General features: G+C 38.1%; 1 long non-coding RNA gene across 1 annotated transcript; it reads left to right on the top strand.

The window, feature by feature from the left end:
- Positions 1–848: 848 nt before the first annotated feature.
- LOC137182115 (uncharacterized) lies at positions 849–5216 on the top strand. The gene is made up of 2 exons (XR_010928252.1): positions 849–2258; positions 2303–5216. It is a non-coding gene; the product is annotated as an uncharacterized lncRNA (long non-coding RNA).
- Positions 5217–13804: the final 8588 nt, after the last annotated feature.

A 13804-nucleotide genomic window follows, 5' to 3' on the forward strand; every position in this document is an offset into this window, starting at 1 on the left:
TATTGTTGGTTTTGGTCTCATCTTGGCATCTTGAAAGAGGAAGTGATAAAAGAACAGCAGCCTGTTCCTTTGTGAGATGACAGGGATCTAAGTATAGCTGGAAGTACAGTATCTCATCCCCGCTGTTGTTGAAGATGTTCTACATAGTGGACGGCTGATAATATACAGCCCATTGATACAATCCATCACATCTCTCCCATCTCACCGTCCTCTATTATTCTGTTGTATCTCAGCTTTAGAATTTGATAGACTGAAGATAGAGTGAGGATGACTGTAGCATCACTACTGTATGTTCTATTGTGAATGATTGGGACCAGTAACTATGTCCCTGAGCAATTTCTAGAGGTAACATTTCTCCTCTGATTACATGAGAGACAGGACATTTAAATGTTCTATTTTTAGCTAAAAACCAGAATTGGGAAAGCTGTTTTTTCTCTGTGCTTTGCTCAGTAATATTTAGGCACTTTCTTAAAAGCAGGATACATGATTTCTTTTTTTGACATTTTGAAACATGTATTGTGAAAAATAATCCATAACAGTTGTGTATGCGAGGTTAGAATATAGATTTTTCAATAACTATTGGTCATCTTTAGATATACAATGGATAACAGGCTTGGAGAATACAATGATATTGAAAATGCATGCATTGTCTGCTTCTTTGTCTGGCTGACAATTGAGCTCTGTATCCTCAGTTGAGTGAATTGAATTTAGACAGCCTGCCTGCCAGCCTGTATGGGTGCTCAATGCTGAGATCCATCAGTGGGCACCAAACAGTGCATTTTTATTTTTCTGTGTCCAGTATTATATCAGCACTCCTCATCATCTGCCTCAGATAGATGGGCAGAGACTTGACGCCAGCAGTGTTAACACTGATGTGCTATCTAGCATCAGACATCTGCGAGGGGTTTGTACACTGAACACAATAAAGACAAGTGCTGTGGCAACACTCTGTTCCTTCATCAAACAAAGAAGAAAAAGCTACTTTCATTGCTGTGTACCAAAACGGTGAGTGTTAACATTTTTTCAGATGATTGTTTTTTTTGGCCCCAAAGTAATGTACATTAAGAAAGACGTGTATATGTCATGTGATGTCATGATTGACAGCTGTGACAGCCGCTCTCAAACCTCCATCAGATGTGACAGACGAGCTTATTGACCACAGCAGTTTCCGCTAATGTATGTTTTCATTTGTGATTCACTACCAGCTGTAGCTGCTAGTTACTGGCTGGTTAACTCTCCATGGCGGCTCCTCTCAGTGGCAGGACAGCTGTCAGTCAAGATGAGGGGGCGTGTCCCATAGGCTGTCATCCCACCACCCCGACTCTACTGCGCAGACTCTGGGTGCAAATGACGTCACACAAAAAAGATGGCAGCTCCCAGAAACAAGATTTTTTGACTTCACTTTTGCATAGCGGTAGGAAGTGGATATGTGTCATCCATCTTTGTATACAGTCTGTGGAACACACACAGATTATCCCTGGAAAGCGCAAACTGAGGTAAAGACAGGTCTGTGCAAGCTGAAAATATTTTACCTTGGGAAAAAAATGCACTTTTCCTGAAGCTTTGCGACTCCAGTTGAATGTATGAAGATGAAAAAAGGAAAATAGGTGCAACTAACACCTATTGAGTTGGTACACTGGCAGAGAATGGCAAATAAACAACCAAAAAAAAAAACAGTAAAATAGACAGCATAGATAGCAGATAATTTGTTCAGTGTTAGCCTGAAAATGAACACATCTTTAGAGATGATCTTTTTATTAAACAAACAAACACCAAAACCTCTCAAGTTTAGGTTTATGTAATTCATGTGACATTTCAGTCTGAAGGAACTTCAACTCTTCTATAACCTTATATTTTTATATTACCAATGGTTCAAATTACTATGTATTCTGTGGAGAGGGTTTGATGTAGTGACAAAACCACAGAATTATTCTCTCTCTCTTTTTCCCTCTCTCGTAGGCTTTATTGGCATGAATGTCAGATGAACAATATTTGCCAAAGCATCAAGGCTGATGCAATTCATTAATTCATTATATAACATAAAATAAACGAATAAATAAAAAGAACAAGAGAATGGCATAAAACATTAAACACATGTTTTGTGTGTGTGTGTTGATCGCATGTGTGTGAGTGGAGGTGTTTTTTGCGTGTGTGTGTGTATGTGTGTGTTTGTGAAAGATTGTTTGATGACTGAAGATTGGCTAGGCCAATCTTACTTTATAATTAGTCCTTAGACCACTGTGTGTGTGTGTGTGTGTGTGTGTGTGTGTGTGTGTGTGTGTGTGTGTGTGTGTGTGTAAAGCTATTATAGTTACATTTACTTTGAATAAACACATTTACAGATGAATAATATTGCCAAAGCTTCGAGGATAATACAATTCAATAAGGAGATGAAAAAAATACAATTCATTAAATAAAATAAATAAATAAATGAATAAATAAATAAATAAAGAGAACAATAAAATGGCAGAGAACATTAAACATATGTTTTGTGTGTGTGTGTCTGTGTGTAACTCTACTATATAGTCACATAGTCCCCATATATAGTCCCTATAAAGCATAGAAACAAAAATTAAATTAAATTAATACATCAATAGCATGACATTAACAACAGTAATCAATGGAATAGAAAATAACCGTAGGTACAATAGACTATGTCATATTCAGTGATGTTGTGTCTCTCAGTTTGCTGCATGTCTCTCTCCTAGTATATATGTTGCTTTTCTCTGTCATCTAGCGTTGTGAAGTTTGGGATTAACATATCAAATTTCTTAATGTATTCCACTCTGATATTATATTTATCACATTTTAAGAGGAAGTGCATCTCTGTCTCTACCTCACCTGTCGTGCAGTGACCACAGACTGTTTTCTATGTCGGCAGCCACGACTTCTGGTGACGTCCTGTCTCTATGGCTGACTATGGTCACTCTGTCTGTATTTGGTCAGGATCTGTCTCTGCTTTGTACCTCTGATAGTAAAGAGATACTCTGCCAATTTATATTCATGGTTTAGTCTCAGATAGCAGTTAGGTTTGTTCTGAGTTTTGGTTTGATTGGTCCAATATTCCAGATAGGCATCTTTTGTTAGTTTAATAATTCCTTAACAGAGTTACGCTACCAATAGTTTCCTAGGTAACGACGCAGAGGTTGACTCACGTTTCAGAGCACCCCCGTTTTCACAGGTAATTTGTTAGTCTGTCCATCCTGCCGCAGGAAATAATGGATTAATCCTGGAAAGCTATTGATGTAACACATTTTTTTCTTATGAAAGTAACACGGCGATTATTCGACCAATGAGAATTTGGTCGGACGAGAGCATATCGACCAACTAATCAACCAGTCGACCAGGAGACTACAGCCCTGGGGGCTCAATTTGAGATGTAACCAAAATTTAAATGTTCTCTTTTTTTAATGTTAATGATCAATGGGTAATGGCACAATTCTGCCCTGAATGCATTGGTTGGTGTTTTTCTTTGTATGTTTAATATGAACCTATAGAATTCTGCATGCAAGGTCTCTATGGGATGTTTTTCCCATCAAGTGTAGTCCTGATGACTGAGTGGACCCCAAACTTCACTACCATAAAGGGCGATTGGTTGGATTACACTGTCAAATATTTTCATCCAAATTCTAATTGGTATGTCTATTTTGTAAAATTTTCTTCTAATTGCATAAAATGCTCTACAAACTTTTTGTTTCAGTGCATTCACTGCAAGACTAAAGTTACCTGAGGCACTGACTTTGAGTCCCAGGTAATCATAGTACAAGGTGTGAGCTAGATGGGTGTTTCCTAGTTTGACTGATATTTGGTTTCCTGAGATTTGGGCTTTTTTTGGAAGATCATGATTTTAGATTAGTTAAAGTTGACTGTCAGGGCCCAGTTCTGACAGTACTGCTCCAGGAGGTCCAGGTGCTGCTGTAGTCCTTGTTATGTGGGTGACAGCTGTAATGGAATTTTCCATCCTTAAGGGTTACAGGTTGGAGTGACAAGACGAAGCAACACCAGGTCATCAGCATAGAGCAGGAATTTAACTTTATTTTTGTTAAGGGTTAGGTCAGGGGTTCCTGACTGCTCCAACAGTACCGCTAAGTCATTAATGCAGATGTTAAATAGAGTTGGAGACAAGCTGTTGTCATGAAAGACACCTCTCCCTTGAGTGAAGAGATCTGTAGTTTTATTGCCAATTTACACTGGAGTGTAAACGTGGTCAGTAGTGTGGTGATTTGGTAAAAAAAACAATTTGCTCTTTACTCAGGATATTGTTTTCAATAAGGAAGGCCAGCATCTGGGCCTTGATAATGCTGCAAAATACCTTCCCCAGTTTACTGCTCAAACAAATGCCTCGGAAGTTATTAGGGTCTAATTTATCTCCACTCTTATGTATCAGGGAAATAAGCCCCGGCTCCAGATCTCAGGAAAGCAACCTGATTGAAAAATGAGATTGAACAACTGCAGCAGGGCCTGTTGATTTATTTTATGTAATTTACAGATTTCAGATTGTTATTTTCTTATGTATGGTTGGTTTTATATATATACATCTTTATCTACTGTATCTGGCAGTAATCTGATAGTGGGGTTTGTGGACTGACAGTGAATGCACTGAGGAGGGAGGGGTCCATGTCAGTGATGGCATTCTGTCTGTCTGTCTGTCTGTCTGTCTGTCTGTCTGTCTGTCTGTCTGTCTGTCTCTCTCTCTCTCTCTCTCTCTCTCTAGACATAACTGCTGCTGGATGGCACAGGTTCAGTATAAACTCTAGGGTTGTTAGCAGGCATTCTGAGAAATCAAGGAAATCAGTAAATAAAGTGGAATGTTAATCAAATCATGTCTAATTTCCTTGTAGTTTCCCTTGCCATATTATTCTTATATTCCCTGTACCCAAATGATGTGTTGCTTTTGTTATTAAATTTGCTGACTTTCATATAATTACACTGTGTTCAAAATTATTATGCACATGCTGTTTTTGTTTTTCCTCAACAGTATGATTAAGGATGTTTTTGGTTTTGTTTTTTGTTTTTTTTACCTCCAACACTTATATTATGATGTGGATGTTATTACAAGAAAACCTACTGATGATGACATCTTAATCTTGTAAATATTTTGAAAAGAACTCAAAACACATTGTTCGGAATTATTATACACACTGCAGTTTCAAACATTCATAACAAATTCAAAACAAATCTGCTGTCTTTGTTGCATGAACGGATCTTTTTTTTTTTTTTTTTTTTTTAAATGCAATTTAAATAAAAAACAACAACATATTTACAGATCAAGTTACATATTAATATATGAGCCCTTCTTTGAGATCACTTTAACAACTCTCTCAGCCATTGAACTTGTAAGTCCATGTACAGTTTCTGCCTGTATTTCATTTGAGGATGCCAGTATTGTCTCCCAGCTGCTGTTTTGAAGAACACTGCCACCCTGATTCATTGATATTCCTTTTAAGGATGCTCCACAGGTGCTCAATAGGGTTGAGGTCAGGGGATGATGGTGGCCATGCCATGATTTTTCTCCCTTTATGCCCGTAGCAGCCAAGGAGTCAATGATGTTATTTGCAGCATGGGATAGTGTTGTCCCACATGAAAGTAATTTTGTTCCAGAGGGCACATTCCTCCTTTAATACCATGGCAGGGAATGGTCAGTAAGGTAAATCTTTTAACAGTTTGATGATCTCTCCTCACTTTTCGTGAAATAGATTGTTTTCATGCCTTTTGCAAGACATTGCACTATTTCACGATTTTCATCTCCTGAAAGATCTTTCTTCCTTCCCTTATTGCATGAGAACTGAGCCTTGCTTAATAATGTGGAACAACCTCTTTAAGTAGGTTTCCCTTTAATTAAGATCTCCTAGCAAACTAATTAACACACCTGAGATTGATACCAGTAATCTAAAAAGTTAGGACCGATGAAACAGGCAAAAACTTTCATTGAAAAACTAAAAAGTAAGTGAACTGAAATCCTACTGACGTGTGTGAAGTTAAGAAAGGAGCCAGGGTTGAATTTCTCACTCTAGCTCCATCTGAAAAAGTTTGGCAATATCCCCAGGATAATTCTCCTTCCCTCTCTCAATCATAGTCTTCTTTTCACTCCACCTTCAAGTGCTGCTATTCAGAATAGTTATAAGCATTGTCATAAGAATTAGTTCTTTTCGAGCATCACCCGACCCTCAGCTGTTAAATACTCCTGTATGTTCACTAGCCAGTCACTAACTGTGTGTCTGCTATTTTATGCTGGCAAGGTAGCGTACAGCGGGTTACAGCTGCTGCTCTAAATCAGGTTGGTGAGGAATTTGTTCAATGTAAAGCCAAAATAAAGAACTAAAAGAGGCTAAAATGCTCGATTTTCTATTCTTTCTCTTCTCATTACACACACACTCATTGAATCCATCGTTTATGTAATATTGAGTAGTGCAGCTTTAATTGCAACTGGGAATACATCACTAAAAATAAGTCTCACAGGTTAAATATTTGTCACGTTAGTCAAGCCTAAAAAAAAACAAAGGCACAGGATGAAATTAGTCATTTGATCCATTGTTTAAGTAAAACATATTGATTACTGCATTTTAGAAGAAAGAATGCTTGAATTGTTTTTGCCCTTCTATAGGAATCAATACATTGACTAGAAAATCCTCCAAAATCTAACTTGAAACAAATCAATGCTTATATTAAGTAGTTTACAGCATTGCCAAAAGACCTTCCATGCAAGTATACCAGTATATTGTATTCTTCTGCTGTCTGCAGTGAGGCCTAGTGTCAGTGCATTTGATTATCTTCTTTCATCTTTTCTAAGGAGATGAATGTATATAATGTTGTTATATGTAAGGGAAATAAAATAGGCACAGATGTGCTCTTGTTATCCAACACTGATGGATGATAATGTTACTTTGGCTGAAATGTTCCCTGTACCAGTGCTCATGCTTTTGCCAGTGATAAAATTGACATGCTTTTGAAAATGCTTCACAGTTGGCTGAGTTAAAAGTTATCTTTTGCTGCTTTTCCAGACCCACATTCTGAGACCCACATAATGAGAGAGAGAGAGAAAATAAATGTAACATTTGAGTCAAACACATTTCAGAAAAATGGCAGTTCTGTAAACATCTCTCAGCGGCAGAATTTTGAAAATGAATCAAAACAAGTTGGTATTTAATTGAAATGACACTGAAATAGTGGATAGCGGAGGGTTGGGGGTTGGAACTGCCAGATGTTTAATGTCCTCTGAATCATAACAATAATTACTACAAAATGGAAGTTTGAAATCTGAGGGATGATACATCTTGTAAATGCTTTGTAATGCATGTCTTGTAATGCAAAAGAGAACCGTAGCCCCCTCAAAGTGGATTCACCATCGATATCTGGATGTTGAGTTCTTTCAGTCCCAGAGGAGATTGATTGTGTGATGCTGAGCCACCAGCTTCAGGTATCTGATTTAAGCAAAGACAATGATTGAGCACTGTTCATCCAGCTCTCATGCATTCTCATTATTAGGAGAACTTTAAAAGCTTAAAAAAAGCACCCATGCCTTGAGACGCCTGCTACACTGAATGAAGAGCTTGCCTTGGTCCATCCTCACTGTCAGTACAGGTATGTTAGCCATCTCTCACGGTGGAGGAAATATGCACTCTGCCCATGTGTGCTATAAATCAGCTCTGTCCCTGAGCTGACAGTCAATGGAAGGGTGATCGGACCAACAGCAGCAGTTCAAAGTGTGCAGAGAGGCAGGGATGAACCCAGCTTGAAGTCAATAACAGGTATATAGGATATATATATAGGACACACTTCTGCTGTGACCAGTTTTATACTGACTCCCAACGTCATACTATAGACCATTTCTGATGGCCTCAGGGGATTATATTTTCCTCAATCATATTTCTCTGCTTTTCGGACTGCTTTAGCTGTGCATCAGGCTTTGTATTGGGCTACTTTTTCTGTTAAGGAAAGGTTACTGTCAGAACTAGAAGCAGAAAATTACATTTACTCTTGTTACTGTAGTTGTAATGGCCAAAGGTCATTAAATTCCTGGCATGCACTAGACACAGTCTTTGATGTGGTTTCCAGTTTTTAAGTGCATATCTGAAAGTACAGAGGTGTGAAATTGTGCCTATTGGAAAAGCAAAATGTGGAATTCCAAATTTGTGCAAATGTGTCCTTAATTCTGCCACTGCTTTTTGTGCCTTTTTTGTGGTCCATTTCATTTTTACCTAAATCGAGTTTCAAAAGAAAATCTGGGGGTGTAAAGTTAAACAGAAGTGGGGTTACCTTCTCTGCTTGAGGCTACATTAACCACCACAAAAATAACAGCCCAATCTTCTATCAGTCAAGTTACACTGTGGGTAATGTGGGCGCCAGGTGTTGACAAGGAAGAAGAATGCCTGAAATAAAAAAAAGATGATATCTATGGTTCTGCTGCATCCATTTTGATCTCTTTTTTCTCTGTCCACCATGAGTCTGACAATGTTACGCTAAATGGGTGAAGCACTCTTGAAAAATGGCATTGATATTCTGAGGGTGTGGTCAGACTTAATGCAAAGCCAATTTCCTCCTTGCATCATTTGTGTGTTTGCGCTGGGGTGTTTTTACAGTCTGTTTTTATTAAAGCCTCTGGAAATTTGGCTTGACCTAGTAAGAATGCATATATGATATCAAAGTTGAGTGTCTCATGAAGCATCCACAAAAATCTGAGTGAACGAAAACGTTCATAACTATTAGAAAAACTAGTTCAAAAACATTTTGCATTTTAGACCATTTCTCAAGACTGTGTAGGTGTGGCAGATCATGTTTTAATTGACACCTGCACCGGCTCCTGGGTGCTGGCTAACTGCAGCAGCAAACGACTGGGTTTCCATGGTGCGGAGCCGCTCTTCTAACTCACTGAGCCTCACCTCCAATGCGATAAATACACTATTACATGTACCATTATCACTAAAGGAGGCAGAGGAACAACTAAACATAAGACACACCGAAGCCATCGCTAACTGCGAAGCTGAAGTAACTCTCAGATCTGAAAAGCATGTGACCAACTGTGATTAGCGAAAAAGTCATTAACAGAAGGAGAGCGCTAAGAGGGTAATTAGCCGCAGTAATGAAGAATATAGCAAAATTAACTGGATTGAGATGCAGACATGCTATCAATAACACAGAAACTCTGGCAACTGGAAATGAGACAATACTCTTACCATACCATGTCACATTGTTTATGATTGGTTTCGCAGAAATTATTGCATAATTTTTGTAATAAATGTCTGAGTATAAACAAGCCCAATTCAAACCCAGTATCAGGAAAGTTCACAAAAACTTAATTTCGAATCTGGATTGACAGTAATTTCTAATACTTTTTAGATGCTCACTATTATGTACATAAGATCCTAAATTACATAGTTAGAAGACTATTGTGGATTTGGGTCTCCAGTGGCTTTAAGTCCAAACAAGCAATGCATCAGCTGTACTAATGTTAGCTGTAGCAAGCCAGCAACTTATTTAAACACCGATCATGCAGTGTGTCTTTAATGCATTAGATAGCTCAGCCCCTTACTGATCTCAAAGCTTACCAGGGACTTCAGTTTTCAGTTATTGCCCTACATGTCCCTCTCATTTTCTTCTTATCTCTGTGTGCAAGTTTCTCATATCAGAGGAGTTGCTAATCAGTGGCTATTGGTAAGACTAAAGGAACCAGCTACACAGTGATGGTGGTTATGGAACTGAGTGGGTCATGGCATTCAGATGTAGTTGCCTATCAAGCTAGTGAGGTCAGCTATAGTATTTTAGTAGATATAACGCTGGGTCAAGCCACTGAGTATCTGCTGTTTGCTTGGGTGAAAGTAGGATTCAAAGGCAGTTGTCGACTGTCATGAGGCCCAGTAGATAGCGTGATACCCACTGCGGGGCCTAATGATAAATCAAAACATCATTTAACATGAATGCTGGGCTTCCATAGGAATGCTGGCACATTTTACTGTGCATTGATAACTGTGCTCATGAATTGAAGCCATAGAGCCTTGAGATAAGCATGAAATTTGTTGCTCAAGTTGAAACATTTACAACTTGCACTGATGCATCCTCACCTCATTTCACGCCACCCAGAGAGAGAACTCATTTACTCACTCACTTCTCTCCATGAACTTTTGTAGGCAACTGCATCACCAGTAAAATTTGTAAGTAAATTTAAAGTAAAAATGTAATGACTACGTTAACTTTGTATTGAGCTGTAAGCGCTGCCAAAAAATATCTGAGCACACAGCAGCAATAATATAGTATAATATTTATAATAATAGTAGTAACACATGCAGCATAGAAACTGACACAGTGCTGAAGCAGCTGCTGATGCACTGCTTTTGCTACACAGAGTAAACAAGGTGTTTTGTGAGCTGGTGGTCAGTGCATGCATGCAAGCATTGATAAGTGGGAAAAGCTTAACACTCCATGTTGTTAAAAATTCATTAGTGTTCCGAGATAGACTTTACATGGCTGGCTATACCTGTTCCTTGAGCAGCAATAATGAGTAAGTTTACATGCACACTAGTATTGTCAGGCTTTTAGAGTATCGTACTTATGTGTTTGTACATATATACATCACATCCTGATTTCAGGAAGCTTATCTTATTATGGTTTTCAGAAATCCAAATAAGCCATCTTAGTTACTTTGAAACCTGGGTAATGTGAAGGCTTATCCAGGTTTCTGATCTTTCTTTCTCATGTGTGCAGATGTGACAGCAACTTGAGTAATGTAGAGTTAAATGAATAAAAGAAAATATGTTAAATGATGTAATGATGCCAAATTGAAAGTGAAAGTCTGCTGACATATCTCAATGGATACAGAAATGACAGAGTGATTGGATATGGAGGAGTCAACCAACACAGACAATCAGGAACCTGTATAATGTTAGTCATGTATACATGGAGATGAGTAACCAGGTTCGTAAACAATATAGCTTAAAAATTGAACTTCTCAACAGCAGTGGTCAGATAATAAAATTATACTATAAGCACAACCCCCTATTTAAAGAGATAGGAGGCATGTCAGTCAAAAATATGCTATTCTTGTTACCAAAGATGATGCTCGAGAGAACAGACTTCTCTGAAACAAACTTTGACCAGACATCTTTGTATGCAAGGAAATCAATAGTTTCAGTTAGCTGTCTTGAAGTGTCTCTAAAACATAAGTGTGTCTTTGTTGCTACTGTTAGTCCTTAAAGAATTCAGGTTTTCATTTTCTCTTACAGCCCAAAAACAATCCACTGACACAAAGGCACAATGGTCACTGCAAGATTAGTTTGTATTGTACGTCTGCCAATCTTAACTCACTGCACTGGTTCCCATGACAATTTAGCTGTATTACCTTGTCATCACCCTCTACATAGTTGGTACTCTCATATTGTAACATTAGTTATACCTAAAAGACATTTCATGGCACTTTATTACATCCTCAGGGGGCGTTTATAGCACTTTTACTCATTGAAATTAGAATCAAATCAAACATCTGGTTATGCACTATAACAGTCCAGCATAGAGCAGAGTAGAAGAGAAAACAGCTCTGTATACGCCAAGAGGCATGAGGGAGAGCAAAGAGTTAAAGCACCCCAAGTAACAATCAGTCTGACAAAACACTCAATACAGAGTGAGAAAAACAAGAGACACCTGAAGATAGAAACAGATGAAAGAGCAGGGCGAGTTAACAGATAATTACAATAGTTTAATTAAAATTAAAAGAAGTTCTCTATCAAATGAAACATCCCAAGATATGAATGGAAAGTATTGTGCTTGCAACTGCATTTATACCCTTTTTTTTGACTCAAATATAGCTTAACCATGTCATGCAATGTGCTACTTCACTACACTTTAACAACAAATATTACTGGGACCACAACAGAAAATTGCAGATGAACATTTAATATCCAGGAATTCACATTATAGGCAAGACCACTGACTATCTCTGTAACATGTTGGCCACAATTTCTCACATTGACCACACACAGTCCAGTCATATACTAGGTTTTGACCTAGTCTTGTTTCACCATCTCCTGAAAGTTATTTTTCATCACAAGTGCTTCAGATAGTAATCTTTTAATGCAGTTTACATTGTGACCTAATTCATATTAAATGGGGTTTTTTGTAAATGTCAAGATATTGTAAATGTAGCAGTCAATCTTTCCGAGGTTTAATGTGAATTATGCATGTGCATAGTAATGCACATGTATGTGTGCTGTATGTATATTGTTTTTGAAGCTGGAACCATTCTATCTGCATCAAACAGTGATACAAAGCAAAGATAAACTTGACGTTACTTACATTTTTTTCTCTTTTGATTTGTTTGATTTCATGATGTCTGCTGTATCTGGATAAAACTATGGTACTTTAACATAGTGAATCATTTTATTGTACATAAGCAGTTGGCAACATTACTTCTACTTGAATGGGAATTTTTTTTTTAGCTTGCCTCTTTATCACTGTTATCACTAAGCATGTAGTGTCTATACAGTTCACAATATATAATATATTTTCCACTTATTGGCTGCAACCTTTTGTTGAGTTTTGTTCTGGAACCAAACATTTCAGATTGCTTGGTTTATGCACTTCACAGAGGCAGTGGGAAAACAGGAAAATCATTTACTTGGACATTAAATGCTTCCTCTTCTGTAATGTTCTGCTTTGTTTACTCCCCAATAAACATCTTTCGATGAATGACTCCTCTGTAATGGGACTAATTCAGGTGAATTGACTAAAGCCTGTAATTCACTTCAGGGTAAAATGTCTGTGCCTGTGCTGAGAGATGGTGGTGTTTAATAACCCTACTACTACAGCCACATGCAGTCACATACACATCTGCTGATCTACTACGCAACGTCTACACAATAAGATAAAAATACCATGGCAGGGGAATACAGGAATATCCAGCCAGTAGTATCATGAGAAACCCCAATCAGTCTTGCAAAAAATAATCGTGGGCATAGATTATGTTGTGTTTGCAGAGGTTCACATATTCAACCTCAAAGGATTATTCTGGTTTACTACAAAATGGATCTTATGGATCTTTCTATTGGTTTTGATAATACATGACATAATTATGATAATACTTGACATAATTGAACTATTGCATAAGAGCATTATCACCACTAACAGACAGAAGAAAAAGGGACATTCTCCATTGTATGTGCAATGTGGTGCATTTTAAATTTTGGCTGGCATATCCCTGGCTTAAGAGGAGTGAGATGGCTGCTCATACAAAAGGCAGTCATCACTTAGTCATTCCTCAAAGAACAGCATGAAAAATCTTCAACTTGATTTTTTTTTTGCAGAGGTCAATGCTATTAAGTTCCTGCACAGACAAAACCTGTATTCAAGCAGCAGGTGAACTGCCAGGGGCGACTATTACTGAGAGCTAAGATGGCCAGCTTGTGTTACAGAGCTGAACATAAGCAGAATGCAAAGTCACGATGAAAACTGAAAACATGTTGAGGCTGGTCCAGAGTTTAGCCTGCATGGTGTCACAGGATGTTGCTCGAATGGCCAGTAGTGTGTGGCGCTGACAGAGCTGGAGCCTCATTACTATCCTCTAGGATGATCCCAGACAAGCTCTGGATCATAGTTTGTCTAGACTGGATGGTGATACAACATCAGAATCTCTGACCAGGAAAAGTTCATGCTGTACATGTATGGTTCATTTAATTTGGTGTAAAGGCCAGGTAAGCAGTTTCATCTGAATGCCATGGTCTGCTCTGTAGTTCAGCCATCAACCCTGCTTATCTTATCCAGCTCCACTTGTCTGACAAATACCTATTAGTTACATCAGAAAACTCCATTCTCTGACTTA

This window comes from Thunnus thynnus, chromosome 4 (genome assembly GCF_963924715.1).
Source record: "Thunnus thynnus chromosome 4, fThuThy2.1, whole genome shotgun sequence".
Taxonomy (NCBI): Eukaryota; Metazoa; Chordata; class Actinopteri; order Scombriformes; family Scombridae; genus Thunnus; species Thunnus thynnus.